Genomic DNA, 14,472 nt, shown 5'->3' on the forward strand with positions numbered 1-14,472 from the left:
TGCTGCTAATTTTATCTGACAACGTCTCATTGGCTGATTTAGTTGTAAGTTTTATTCGTGAGGGTGGGTTTTATCATTTGATCTAAGTTTTAGCGCATGTCCTTTGTCCCTCTGTGTCTTCCACCCAGGCACTTTTAGGATGGAGGTTTTAATGTGTTGCAGAGTGGCTGGCTTCTCCTTTTTATTCTCATGGTCAACCAGCCATGGTCATATGCTTTGTTGTTTTACCGTTTTCATCCTGTTTGTTGCTTTTCTGTGATTTTCGTGTCCCCGTTTTGTCCATTTACATGTTTGTTGCCCTTCATCGTTCTTGTGATTTTTCCTTTCATTCTGATTTGTGTTGTCTGTCTCGTTTGTTTTATTCTGACACTTGTGGCATTGTTTTATTTGGAACAAGGGACTGATGATCTCTTAGTTTAGTCCCTTCTTCCCTCTTTTAATCCAACCAACCAACCAACCATTATTTCGTTATTGCCCTAAACTGTACTTAACTATGCACAAAACAACAAAAGTCCACAAAAGCAATTCTTTCTTTTGTCAAGTTAGTTATGCATCTTATTATCATTGCTATTATTATTACTGTTATTATTATTGGCAGTGGCTGTAGTTGTATAATCTTCTTGATAAGCGTAACTGTTATATAGCAGATGCTTTTAATTTCACACTCCCAAATTTACCTGAATCTAAAAATTTGTGAACACCCAGAATGTATACTCATGGGCTACCACTGGAAACACTGAAGAATTTGATTATCGCAGGCCAGTTTCGCTGTTGTCTGGTTTCTCAAAAATTTTAGAGTAAATCTTCCCCAAAAGATTTGCAGGCTTTATACAAAAATAACAAATTCTGTCCACAGCACAACACAGGTTTAGAAAGAACAGCTCAGCCAACACTGCTGTCTATGAATTCCTGAGTGAAACTTACCAGGAAGTTGATAGTAATGAATATATTACTGGTATGTGCCCTGACTGGACAGAGGTACCGTATTTACTCGAATCTAAGCCGCACTTTTTTTCCGGTTTTTGTAATCCAAAAAACCGCCTGCGGCTTAGAATCGAGTGCAAAGCAAGCGGGAGTTCTGAAAAATGTTGGTGGGTGCCGCCACAACTAACTTCTGCCGTCGAATATATGTAGCGCCACACAGGCATGCTTTGTAGGCACAAAGATAAATACTGGCACCAAAATCTCTGCGTCAGTAAATAAATTAAAAAAAAAAAAGTGGAAGACGAGCCTTTTTCCTCCGCCCAGAGTTTCGACCACTGCATTTTGGTACATTATCCAACGAAGTAAATACAAATTCTGTATTGTTGATCTTCGAATGTAGCAGCATTTCAATGTACTACGAAAATCCGACTGGCAAGACTGTTAGGGATGTTTGTCAATATGGCCAACTCTACGTTCTGAATTTGTTTCCTACCTGTGAGAAGAGATGGTTGCTAATAGGAGCTTTTATGAATTGTGAATCACATGTAGTATTCTCTTCGCCATAAGATTAATACGAATATAAACATTTTGCCGTGTATTGTTTCGTGTTTGCTACTATCTCATTTAAATCCTGTCTGCCTAATAAACTACGAAACTAGAGTGAGACAACAGCAAACGCGGAAGAATATACATATCATGTCATGTTTATATTCGTATTATTCTTATGTCTGATAGTGATACAGTCAGAAATGAAGCACGGCAATTGACTAGATTTTTAAATCTAAGATGACTCTAATTTCTGTGCAGAATGTAATGAACTAAAGAGGCACCTGCAAAGATTTTCAAACTGAGAAAAATTTTCGCTAAAATTTCGTTCAGAACATCATCTATCATACGCAGTCTATTATTTGGTTCTTGTTGATCATTATCAAAGGAAGCAGTAGTGTAAGTAACAACAAATGTTTCGGTAATGAAACGATTCCTTTCTATTTTTTATTTGTAAGCGGCGGTAGCGCGCACAAAAGCAAGCCACGCCGCGAGCGGCGACAGGCCGTAAACACGCACTATCAGAATGCGACAAACAATGCATGACACAGTACAGTAATGCATTACTATAACAAAGAGAACGGCACTTATCAGATCAAAGAAAAGTAAGCAATCAATTCAAACCAGACGAAGCACGTGAAAAAGGAAGGCTATCCGTATAAATACGGACGGAGCGCGTGACGCGTAGCAATGGCTACCTGTAAACCGTAACTGCTAAGCTTACGACTCGAACCAAACTACTGCAGCTGTATCGTCATTCATTCGACCTAAATTGTGTCTCATATTACAATTAGACGAACTTTGTTTCGATTTGGAGGTGCGACCTAAAACTTTTCTCTCCCCTTGAATTTCGAGTCTCAAATTTCAGGTGCGGCTTAGATTCGGGAAATTTTTTTTTCCTTGTTTTCGAGTCTCATTTTTCAGGTGCGGCTTAGATTCGAGTGCGGCTTAGATTCGAGTAAATACGGTATTCATTACTGAAGATAATGAGCCACTACTACAGAAATTATATTAACTGAGCATCAAAGGCACAGCTAATGACTGGGTCAGGTCAAATCGTCGTGGATGCGAACAAACGGTGGAGATACAACACTTTTAATGCAACAAAGTTACAAACCATTACTCAGCTTAACCAAGAGATGAATTATGGTGTTCCCCGAGGATCAGTACTGGGACTAGTGCTGTTCCTCCTATACGTAAATGGCCTACAGATGAACATACATTGTCAGAATGCTTACTAGTTTGCTGATAACACAACTTCCTCATCATTGAAGAAACAGAAAACTTATTGCAAGAAAATATAACAAAAGACAATGTAAAACGTAGCAAAATGTTTCAAACGCAGGAGAGCTTCTGTGAAGTTTGGAAGGTACGAGACGAGGTACTAGCGGAAGTAAAGCTTTGAGGACGGGGCGTGAGTCGTGCTTGGGTATCTCAGATGGTAGAGCACTTGCCTGCGAAAGGCAAAGGTCCTGAGTTCGGATCTTGGTCCTTCACACAGTTTTAATCTGACAGGAAATTTCATATCGGCGCACACTCTGCTGCAGAGTGAAAATCTCATTCTGGAAGTATTGGGTCAAATGATGCCCAATGTTTTACTGTATATCTCATGTACTTACAAGAGCTCATGGAAAATAACAAACAAACATTCTTGATAGCAGTGCCAGAACTAAACATGACTGGTGTGCAGTCATTTATATGAGGTGAAATTGTTTTACAGTGAAATGCGTGTTTGTGTGCTATTGTAGGAATCCATGTTTGAACCATGCAGTTTTAAAGTAATTCCCATTACAGTGTGCTCAGTATCCATTATGACCTCTTCTACATATGCTGCGCATACACATAAAGAATGACAAGACCGCAGGTGCCTGAACAGAAGCAAGTATAAATGAATCTCTGCTGAAATTTCCTTTAACTTCTTGTGAAACACAACAATACTCATTTCTATCCAGAGTGGAAGTGAAAGCTGGCATCAGCACTGCAACATCAGAAGTTAATGGAATGTTTATGTTATGCATATACAGCTAATATTTGTGGTGGAACGGTCTATAACTGATAACTCTTCTTATTCCAGTTTGTTAATAGATAACAGAGATGTTTTTTGGACTCTATGATTGTCTGATCCTAGATCAAAATCTATTATCTTTAATGAAATATATCGATACAACTGTGTATTTTGTAATGCACTTCCTAACCTTCATTAAAGCTGTACAAAACCACCTACACAAAACTTTTCAATTAGTTTTAAAATTCACGGCAGTACACATCCAATGAAACCAACCTAAATACATCAACATTTTAGCAGATTCTCTACCATCATTTTACATCTACATCGTTGTACTACATTATATCTCTTTTTTTATTATCTCCTTTGTACAGAGAGAGGATTTACCCGTTATTTTCAGCTTAACTACTGTTTAATTTTACAAATCTTTGTTCGCTTGTGAGCTTTGAATTTACATTCTTGTAACCTATAATAGATGATATAGCGACATAACTGATCATAATTCCTAGAGCATCTATTGACATTGGTGTCGCAGGTCCTGTTTTCAAAGGTTTTGAGAAAGTTGTTATAAAAATGAATACAAGGAGGGTGAAAGACCTTTGTACTGATATAAAACATCAGATTTCATGTTTCTGTAAAATTATCTTTTTGAAGATCAGTTAGAGATTAAAATTTATATAAAATCAGAAAATCTCTTGAGGTTGCTCCCTTCTTACTTCAGTGTAATGTAATTTTGCTGTTCAGCTCTAAATAATGTCCCAGCGGAGTTTTTGACACTAACAATTTGTGTGCCTGTGGGACACCATGACCAGAAATGGGCCAGGCAGGTGACTCGGAGTCCAACAGGTGTGGCCACTCCTGGTAGTTGTGGACACCTTGTCATTATATTCATTGTATTTACACAAAAAAGACTTTGAATATAATTGAAAATAATCAATGTTTTGAAACTGTAATGTAACTGAATAGATAAAAAAAATCTACTCACTGACGACAGCGGAAGAAAAGACATATATAGCTATTGAAATCCATAAGCTTTCAGAGCCAGTGGCTCCTCCTCCTGACAGAAGAGTTGAAGGAGAAGGAAGAGGGGTGGAGGAAAAGGACTGGACAGATTTAGCAAATGAGGAGAGTTTGAAAAGTTGCCCAAAACCCCATGGACGAGATTTGAAAACCTGAGAGCGTAAAGTAAGAATATAGGGTAATACACGAGATTCTTACAAAACATTGTGCAAGAGTTAAGCTAAGCGCATTGTATGAGCTAGAGGTAGGGTTTTGGAGAGGGGGGCGGGGGAAGAGAGGTAAAAGTCAGGTCAGAAGTTAAAAGATATAGGAAACTAAAATGGAGTGAAGAAAGGAATACTGAGACTGAAGAAATTAATGTAAATTAAGACTAAGAGTGTGGTGAAAACCAAAGACTTTGTAACACCAGTTTCCACTTGTGGAATTCTGAAAAACTAGTGTCTGGGTCTTAACCCAGATGGCACATATGGTGAAACAGGCGCTGAAGTCACAAATATCATGTTGTAGAACAAACTGCAACAGGATATTGTGTGTTGCCAGTATACCCCTCTGCCTCTGCCCATTCATCCCAACTGATAACTTGGTACATCAGTTACAGCGAATGGGTGTAGGCTGAGGGTGTATACTAACAACACACAATATTCTCGAGCAGAGCATGCTCTAAAGCATGACATTTGTGACCTCGGTGCTTGCATCACTGTATGTGCCACATGGATTATTCCAACAGGCACCAGTTTCTAAGAACTCTGCAGGTGGGAACTGGCATTACAACATGTCCTTGGTTCTCGCCACCCATCTGGCCTTAATTTACATTATTTTTTCAGTCTCAACATCTCTTCTCAGTAAATGTTCCTTTCTTCACTCCCTTTTGATTTTCTGTATCTTTTATTTTCTGACTTGTCTATTCCCCTCCCCCCATACATCCCCCACCTCTACCACATATAATGCACTTAGCTATTAGCTCTTATTAGCTCGCGCATGATGTTTTGTCAGCAGTCTCAGTCTTCCGTAATTCCCTATCTTTGGGGACAGGAAAAAATGGGGGTTATTATATGGCCAAAATTGGTTTTGTTTTCTGGCAAACTTATTCTATTGTCAGTTATCTATTTTTGTCATATTTAACCATTTTTCAATGCTATGTTGAAAATGGAACTATTCCTAAGATAGGGTGGGCCAAACATTTAAAAACAAATACCAAAGATAAAAATGAAAATAATAGTATATTGCAGATATTTTATTGATGACATGTTTTGCACCTCTTCATATCATTCTTGAGCTGTGGAGATCACAGAAGCCGGTCTCCCTGGCTCAAGAATGATCTGAAGATGCACAAGAAGCATGAAATGCGTCATCAATACAGTATCTGAAACAGAGACTATTATTCCAATTTTTAAGGTCTGTATACTGTTGCTGTGCTGGAATGGTGTGGAGTGAGACATATGTTTTAAATACTGAAAAAAATTATAAATGATGTATCCAGGAGATTAACAAATACACAGAGCTCACCTTTTTTCAGGTCCGCAATCTATTTTTGACTCTCAACAATTTTTCTCACCAACTTAAAAATTTATGTTAAATGGTTGAAATTTCTTACGTAATAGCAATAATGAAACTTAGAAGAAAATCTAGTAATGTAAAGGAAATTCTTTGCCTTTGTGGTGATATTGTTGATAAATAAAATGTCTTGGCTGCATCCCTAAGAGATTTTTCTTTATGAATGTCACCAGGAAAGCTTGAAGGTTATTTGTGACGTATTCCTAAGTAACAAAATATTGATAAACATTTACAAAAATTGGGTAAAAAATAAGACCAATTTTTTTTAATGTTCACTCACATGTTGCTTGGAAACATAGTTTATAATATGTTTCAGTAGAAGTTTTGAGTTTTAAATTCTATTTCCCATCAGTAACTTAGTCTTTTAATGCAAAAATACTTTCTTTTAATGTACTGGTAGTCTCTCTCTCTCTTTTTCTACACGCATGTACAATTGATAGTAAGGCTCTTTTATGTACTGCATTTTACAGCTAAGCGCATGCGCGAATCGGGCAGCTTCGCAGCGTCTGAAAAAAATTTTCCGTTTAGATTCTGGATGCTTTTTCTCAATGTTTATACACCAAACAACCACACAGTATCCAGAAGCGGGAATAGGCGCTGCTTCTATCAGATTTCAACTCTGCGCATGCGCGGCAAGCTGTCTGATAACTGCTTAAACGAACCTTAATTCAACGAAATTTGAAAAAAAAAAAAAAATCATATCAATATTAATTAAAATTTTCGTAAGTTAATACACGCAGAAAAATATGCACTCAGCCTGGAATATGACATTGCTATTGGTATGGTGCACAATATTGTTTATTCGCAAGAGTTGGCAGCGAGCATACCCAAAACAGTTGTCGTGCCAATGAATGATTTCTGTAAACTTGACTAATGGCTTAAATACAAGCATGTACAATATTGACGTGGTTTGTGTGCTATCACAGAGTACATCTTTTTCTTTGTTAGGATGATTTGAGATTGGGTTCTGATACGTGAAACCGGTCATCAATTAAACAAAAGTAACTGAATTTTGCAACTTTGACTGGTCAACTCAAGTTGCTGCCCTGTTACTAATCCAGTGTGCTGGAAATCCAAAAAGATGAATTTTATAGCTGCTCATTTCCGCCGCAGAAGTTAATGCTGTTCTGTAAGATACCTGCCTCACCAACTATTCGAAACTCGTCACTTATTCGGAAATAAACACCCAAATATTTATTTCATTCTTCGATCTCTAATCAGACGGAAATGTTAACATCATTTATTGCAGAACATACCTGTATTACACTTTCTGATTTTTTCCTTTACTTTTACTGTATAAAGTGGTGGAGTCGTAAGCTCAATGATTGATGACGGTGTTGGCAGTGTTCACGCCCACATCCTTCCAAATACTTGCGTTACATTCATAACAAAAGACCCAGACTGTGTTCACAATTGCTACGATGGAAAAAATTATGTATTAGCATGCAGTGGGACACAAACCTACATCCATTCGTATCGAAAACCTCAAAACTATCCATTGCGTTATGGCTTACTCATTTGGCTACTGTCTCAAGTCGCAGTGATCTCGTTTCTTCAAACCTTACATCGCTGCTGCGTTATTAATCATATTTAATGAGCAGGGTGATGTGTTTGTGATAGATTCTCATTGTGCCTTTGCTTTGAAAAGGCATACTGCGGCACATATACTACAAAAGAAATAAATAATCGAAATTCGCACAATGGTCGTTCGCACAGGCTTGTAAAAATCGATAGTCGAAAGGCCACTAGTGACGTCATGACTGCAAAAAGTACTGCGATAATGAGATTTTCACTCTGCAGCGGAGTGTGCGCTGATATGAAACTTCCTGGCAGATTAAAACTGTGTGCCCGACCGAGACTCGAACTCGGGACCTTTGCCTTTCGCGGGCAAGTGCTCTACCAACTGAGCTACCGAAGCACGACTCACGACCGGTACTCACAGCTTTACTTCTGCCAGTACCTCGTCTCCTACCTTCCAAACTTTACAGAAGCTCTCCTGCGAAACTTGCAGAACTAGCACTCCTGAAAGAAAGGATATTGTGGAGCCATGTCTCCACAATATCCTTTCTTTCAGGAGTGCTAGTTCTGCATGTTTCGCAGGAGAGCTTCTGTAAAGTTTGGAAGGTAGGAGACGAGGTACTGGCAGAAGTAAAGCTGTGAGTACCGGTCGTGAGTCGTGCTTCGGTAGCTCAGTTGGTAGAGCACTTGCCCGCGAAAGGCAAAGGTCCCAAGTTCGAGTCTCGGTCGGGCACACAGTTTTAATCTGCCAGGAAGTTTCATATCAGCGCACACTCCGCTGCAGAGTGAAAATCTCATTCTGGAAACATCCCCCAGGCTGTGGCTAAGCCATGTCTCCACAATATCCTTTCTTTCAGGAGTGCTAGTTCTGCAAGTTTCGCAGGAGAGCTTCTGTAAAGTTTGGAAGGTAGGAGACGAGGTACTGGCAGAAGTAAAGCTGTGAGTACCGGTCGTGAGTCGTGCTTCGGTAGCTCAGTTGGTAGAGCACTTGCCCGCGAAAGGCAAAGGTCCCGAGTTCGAGTCTCGGTCGGGCACACAGTTTTAATCTGCCAGGAAGTTTCAGTACTGCGATAGTTCAACATGGAACATTTAACATTTGACATATTTAGACTTACGACACTTCTTACGAGGACACAGATAAATTTTGTTGAAAAACACTGATTTTGCGTTACTTCCTCAAAAACAGCTGAATTCGCGTTATTTCCGTAATAAAACCACCAAATTCGCATTATTCATCGCCTTATTGCGTAAATGATTCAAATGGCTGTAAGCACTATGGGACTTAATATCTGAGGTCATCAGCCCCCTAGACTTAGAACTTCATAAAACTAACTAACCTAAGGACATCTCACACATGCCCGAGGCAGGATTCAAACCTGCGACTGCAGCAGTAGTGCGATTCCGAACTGAAGTGCCTAGAACCGCTCAGTCACAGCGGACGGCTGTCCCTACCTATCTTCCACCTTTAGGCCCCTAGATTTTCGAAAATTGTCAGATTTTCCCCATATGTGGTATAGGTAGTTGGTTTGCAGTTGCAGTTGCAGTTGATGGTGTAACATATTGCACTTTTCATAGATTAGTGACTTAGTTTGGTCTAAGTTACAAAACTAATATAGTGAAACAAGAATCTTAAAGGAAAGCATGGAGACACTTTACAAAAAAATGCTGTAACTGTAATATTTGTGACACTACTTTGAGTCCTTAAAAGAAGAAACTGGTAATTTTTTGTTAATATTAAAATTGACACCACTTTTGAATAACTTTCCTTTCAACTGGCATTGCTCTAAGGTGCTATGTAGAGAAATGTTAATGTTGCTGCCTTCAAAAACAATACAGTTTAGAAAAACTATTCTCCCTCTGATGTTTGTAGGTTTAGTAGAATTAACAATACCTATAAATTTTCTGCAATTTAAAATCAGTTAAAATGTGTTATCCTTTTTCATAAAAATTAAACAAATTTATTGACAGATGTTGCGTATAAATCTACAGCCGGAGGTAACTCATTAAACAAAATTAAATAATAATAGTTTCATGCTTCAAACTAACATTATTTTTTTCCAAATAAGAGTAATTTTTTTGATGTATTGAAAATATAAATATTCTGCTTATGACTACTTCTGAAATCATTTGCTGTTTTAGACTTACAAATGTAATTGGTCATAAAATTGCAGTACACCATATATTTCCCCTGAAAAGTGAAATATTGCTTTTGGATACAACTGTGGACTCTGGCCAAGGTAACCTTTGTGATATCCTCTCTCTTTGCAAGATATGTGGAAGAGATGGTACATGTAGATTCTGAAAGAATAGGGACAGGTTCTGACAGATTGAAGACGTGTGCTATGCTCATTTGGCTCAGTTTATAAGAGCATTGTCACAGCATAGGTCTAATTTGTCAGGAACATTCATAAGAAATCCCCATAGCTCTTTAATAACTTTGAAGCTACAGGGTGCAGTCGTTGCTACAAGTATACAAAATCTGAAGTTCTGACACTGTATGAGCCATCAATGTATTATTGAAGAAAAGCATTTTTATAGCAATCAGCTGCACACACTCACCTTTATTCTTCACTGGTTTCAGTTTTTACAACCATCATCAGTGGAAAAATGCAATACCTCGGATGGCTCAAAAATGCATATTTCTTATACAAGGCTCATTAGCCTACCAAATACAATGACGTCTCACACTGATATGTAAATTACAGATCATTTAGTCAGTGTCATAAATCACACAGACAGGTTGATTAAAGACGAAAGTCTAATGACAGTTAACAGATGACACACAGCACTTTCAGCTACTCACAGGTCTGAGTGTGGAGAGTCTAGGTGATTTATCCTTTGTGGTTCCATGATGACTGGTTCCAGCAATCCTTCCCAAGGTAGTAATCCTGTGGACCTTAGTGCTTGCTATCCAAGCTAATGTCTGAAACAACCATCAAGATATCCTTACTAGTAATGCTCTCCATCTACACATCTGTCTGTAATGTCAAATACTACATTCCCCCCTCCCCAGAATCTGTTTATATGGTCAGTACCACCACACTTTGTGCTGCACCTGCCTTGAAGGGGGTTGGCATTCTTGAAGAGCTGGTGCTCTAGGAGGAAGGGCCATCTTGCTGCCCCATAGAAGTGGGGAGAAAGTTGTTTATAAACCATTTCCAGGTCAGATTGTTCAGGTCCCACCTTATGTAAAGTCCAGGCATTACCTTAACTCCGCCATACTTTAAACTGCCGTTATTGTAGTTTCAGCTTGAATTGCACATGGTAGGTACAGGAAACTGCCTGGTTGGAGATGTGAAAGGCCGCTGATTGCTGTTGCGTGTTGCTGCTGGCCATTCCTGTTGGGGTTCAGGCTGCTGATCCTTGAGTCATGATGAACCTGGGACTGCCTGCTCCATTGGAGATTGGTGCATGGAACTGAGTTATAGGCCCCTCGGACAGTGGGACCAGTTGATTGGTCCACTTTCAGAAGGAACCTTGGTGCACCGCATCTCTTGGAGTCAGTGGCGACCCTTGCTGCCGAGGGGATCGGGGAGACAATGCCACTCACAACAGCAGTCTCGGGTTGAGGTTGCAGGCAACCTGGTCTGCCCACTCCTGCCATGGTAGAACCTGCTTCATATCACTGCATCAGTGTCGTACTGTCTGTGATAGGGAACCAACTGAAGTGTGCACCAAAATCTTGCATCCAATTCTTTATTCCAACTGCGAAGTGTGGATGGAATTGCAGTGTGTGATTGTGATTGTGTTTTGGTATCAGAAGGTAGAGTCCATGACTGGTACCCATGTAAGACCTCCACTGGACTTTTACTAGGAATGGGGGTCAAAAATAAAGACATTGCTTTGGGAGTGGAAGTGGACCACAATGCTATTTTCATTGTAAACCTGAACTCCATTTGAATATTTTTGCCTCTTCAGTCAGGTGTGAGTGAAAAGGGGCAGTTAGTAGTTTGGATACCATGTGATGAGTAAAAGACCATGAATGTTGTGGAGGCAAATTGTGGGCTATTGTCTGCAACTATTACTTCAGCAAGGCTTTCAGTTGCGACAATTCTAAATAACACCTTGACTGTTGATTCATTGTTATTGACCATAATTTGCATATATAGGGAAACTTTGCAAAGAAGAATCCACTACAATTAATTTGATTGCATTGAGAAAGTGGCCTGCAAAGTCTCAAGGTTTGATTATTTGCACCCATAGTGAGAATACTTTGTGGAGCTGCTTGCAGCCCTGAAACTGCTTGTAGAACTTTACATTCCATTCTATATCCTTGTCTATTGCGGACCAATAAACATGTCATGACAATACTTTAATTCTGCAGACACCCCAGAATTCACTAGTGCTAATGCAAGTACTTTTGTTTTAGAACATGAGAGGAAGTCCAGTGTCATTCTCTGGCACTAAGAGAGAGAATAGCCCTTTGTCTGACTGAAAACAAATTTAACACAAATTACAACGTGTGCAACTTTGCTTCTGTCATTTTTTCCCCAACATTTAAGGCTTTAATGAAACAAATTGGTTACACATGTATCATTCAAAGTATTTTCCATCACTGGCCACTACTTTCTGCCATCTTTTGAGCAGTGTACGAATCCCCCATCGAAAAAATTGTTCATCTTTTGAAGCGATCCATGAATTGATCCAATTTGTGACTTTTTCATGAGATCAGAAGTGTTAGTCAGCCGGGCCAAGTGCCATTGATCTAAACAGATGATAGTCAGAGGGAGCAATGTCTGGGGAATCCACCGGGTGGGGTAGGACTTCCCGTTTTAACGTTTCCAAGTATGTTTTGACCTTTTTTGCAACATGGGACCGAGTGTTGTACTGCAAAATCATTTTATCATGCCTCTCACTATATGCAGCCGTTTGTCTTTTAATGCTCTGCTCAAACGCATTAATTGTGTTCAATAATGAGCACCTGTGATTGTCTCACTTGGTATTAACATCTCATAATACACAACGCTGAGCTGGTCCCACCAAATGCAGAGCATGATCTTGGAGCCGTGAATATTCGGTTTGGCCATCGACGTGGAAGCCTGGCCGAGATATCTCCATGATTTTTTGCATTTAGGGTTATTGTAATGAACTCATTTTTCGTCCCCAGTAACAATGCGATGCAGAAATCCCTTCTGTTTTTGCCTCTGAAGCAACTGTTCACAAACACACAAATGCCGTTCAATGTCTCTTAGTTTCAGCTCATACGGGACCCAAGTTTCTTCTTTCTGAATCATGCCCATAGCCTTGAGACATTTTGAAATGGCTTACTGTGTCACTCCCACTAATCATGCCAATTCTTCTTGAGTTTGACGTGAGTCTTCACTCAACAATGTCTCCAATTCTGCATCTTGGAAAACATTCTCTCTCCCATCACTGTGCCAGTCTACGACGTTAAAATCACCATTCTTGAAGCCTTCAAACCACTCAAGACACATTCTTTCGCTAATAGCGTCCTTACCATACGTACTTGAGAGCATTTGATGAGACTCGGCCGCTGTTTTCTTCATATTGAAATAAAACAGTAACTCCTTCTGCAAATGACTAGAATTAGGCCTGTAAACTGACATTTTCAATGAAGAACAACTTTTTGATGCAGACACAAATCGACTAATGTTTGAATGAGTTTATGTTGACTGAGGTCCAAGCTAACTGTCTGTTGTCTGCAGTCTGTTTCTTTTGACCGGTACTTACCATTGTCGCCACCTATCAGCAAACGGTGGAAGCAAAGTTATACACCTTGTAACTTTTACATTCTTTGGCCAACTGTTTTGCACCCAGTGTAGGACCTTTTGTAAGCTTGTGCACATTGCTGTCTGTTTCTGATGAAGGCCTTTTTGGCCAAAAGCTTACTTGCCGACAGTTTTTTTGTTGTGCCTATCTGCGACTCAGCATCTCCGTTATATTGTGAGTAGCAACCATACTTTTCATAATATTGTCATTATTCCATCGGGGGATTTTCCGTTGTTTGAAAGTACTGAGACACGTTTTAGTGGATGTATGGGGTGTGTTCACCCATTGCCTTTGTGATGGCGTGAAATCTGCTGAAGACACTTTCAATGAGGTGTCTGAAAATTTGTGGAAGAATGGCAATCTAAACTAGAAAAGATAGTACTGCTGGACACTGGAGTCTGGAGGGGAATAAATGTTATAATTTATCCCTGGGATTCTGAACAGACCGGTCCATTTAATGCATTTAGCATTTTCTTAAATGCAATAAGAGGATCATACCCCAACTCCAAAGTATGCTCCCTTACCATAACACGACATCATCTGTGCTTCACAGTTAGCACTACACGTGATGGCAAGTAGTAACGTTATCCAGGCATTTACCCTGCAATCAGACTGACACAGGATATAGCACGATTCATCACTCAAAATCATTCATTTCCAATCATCCATTGTCCATTGAAGTCATTTAGCAGTAACTACAAAAATGTGTAGCATATGAGGGGCTTCTCAACCATTGTTCCCAATTCTTTTTAACTCCCTAAGCACAGTCATTGTGCTAGCTGGACTGGTGGTACCACTTCGGAAAATGTGATTTTTTACAACTACTCTCTGCAATGCTGGACAGATCCTCTCTTTCAATACACGAGGTCTTCCTTGTTTTGGTTTAACAGTAGTTGTTCCTTCAGGTTTCCACTTCACAGTCACATAACCAAGAGCTGATTTGGGCAGTTATCAGGGCCTGAAATGTCCATGATGGATTTATTACTCATGTAGCACCCAGTGACGAGTCCATGTTCAAAGCCACTAAGCTCTCCTGACCGACACATCCTGTTGTTACTGCTTTTCCACTGCCATCACAATATTCTCCACCCCCTTTTATATTAATGGGTCTGCCTCTCGTGACGTCTAGTGGTCAATTCCAGATTGCATAGGGGTGTCCGTGTACGTTTGATCAG

At 39.6% G+C, this 14,472-nt stretch overlaps 2 protein-coding genes across 5 annotated transcripts in view; one reads left to right on the forward strand and one right to left on the reverse strand.

The window, feature by feature from the left end:
• Nucleotides 1-7,699, reverse strand: part of LOC126252954 (uncharacterized) — an 80,806-nt gene extending 73,107 nt beyond the window's left edge. For both annotated transcript variants that reach the window (XR_007545873.1, XR_007545872.1), the window contains exons 1-2: nt 7,564-7,699; nt 7,306-7,465 (exon numbers count right to left, since the gene is read on the reverse strand). The gene's annotated coding sequence lies outside the window, so the exon portion shown is untranslated. The remainder of the gene's footprint in view (nt 1-7,305; nt 7,466-7,563) is intronic.
• The window catches only part of LOC126252933 (centromere protein I-like), a 370,827-nt gene that overhangs the window by 167,970 nt on the left and 188,385 nt on the right, over nt 1-14,472 (forward strand). The window lies entirely within an intron of this gene.

This window comes from Schistocerca nitens, chromosome 1 (assembly GCF_023898315.1).
Source record: "Schistocerca nitens isolate TAMUIC-IGC-003100 chromosome 1, iqSchNite1.1, whole genome shotgun sequence".
NCBI classification, from domain to species: domain Eukaryota; kingdom Metazoa; phylum Arthropoda; class Insecta; order Orthoptera; family Acrididae; genus Schistocerca; species Schistocerca nitens.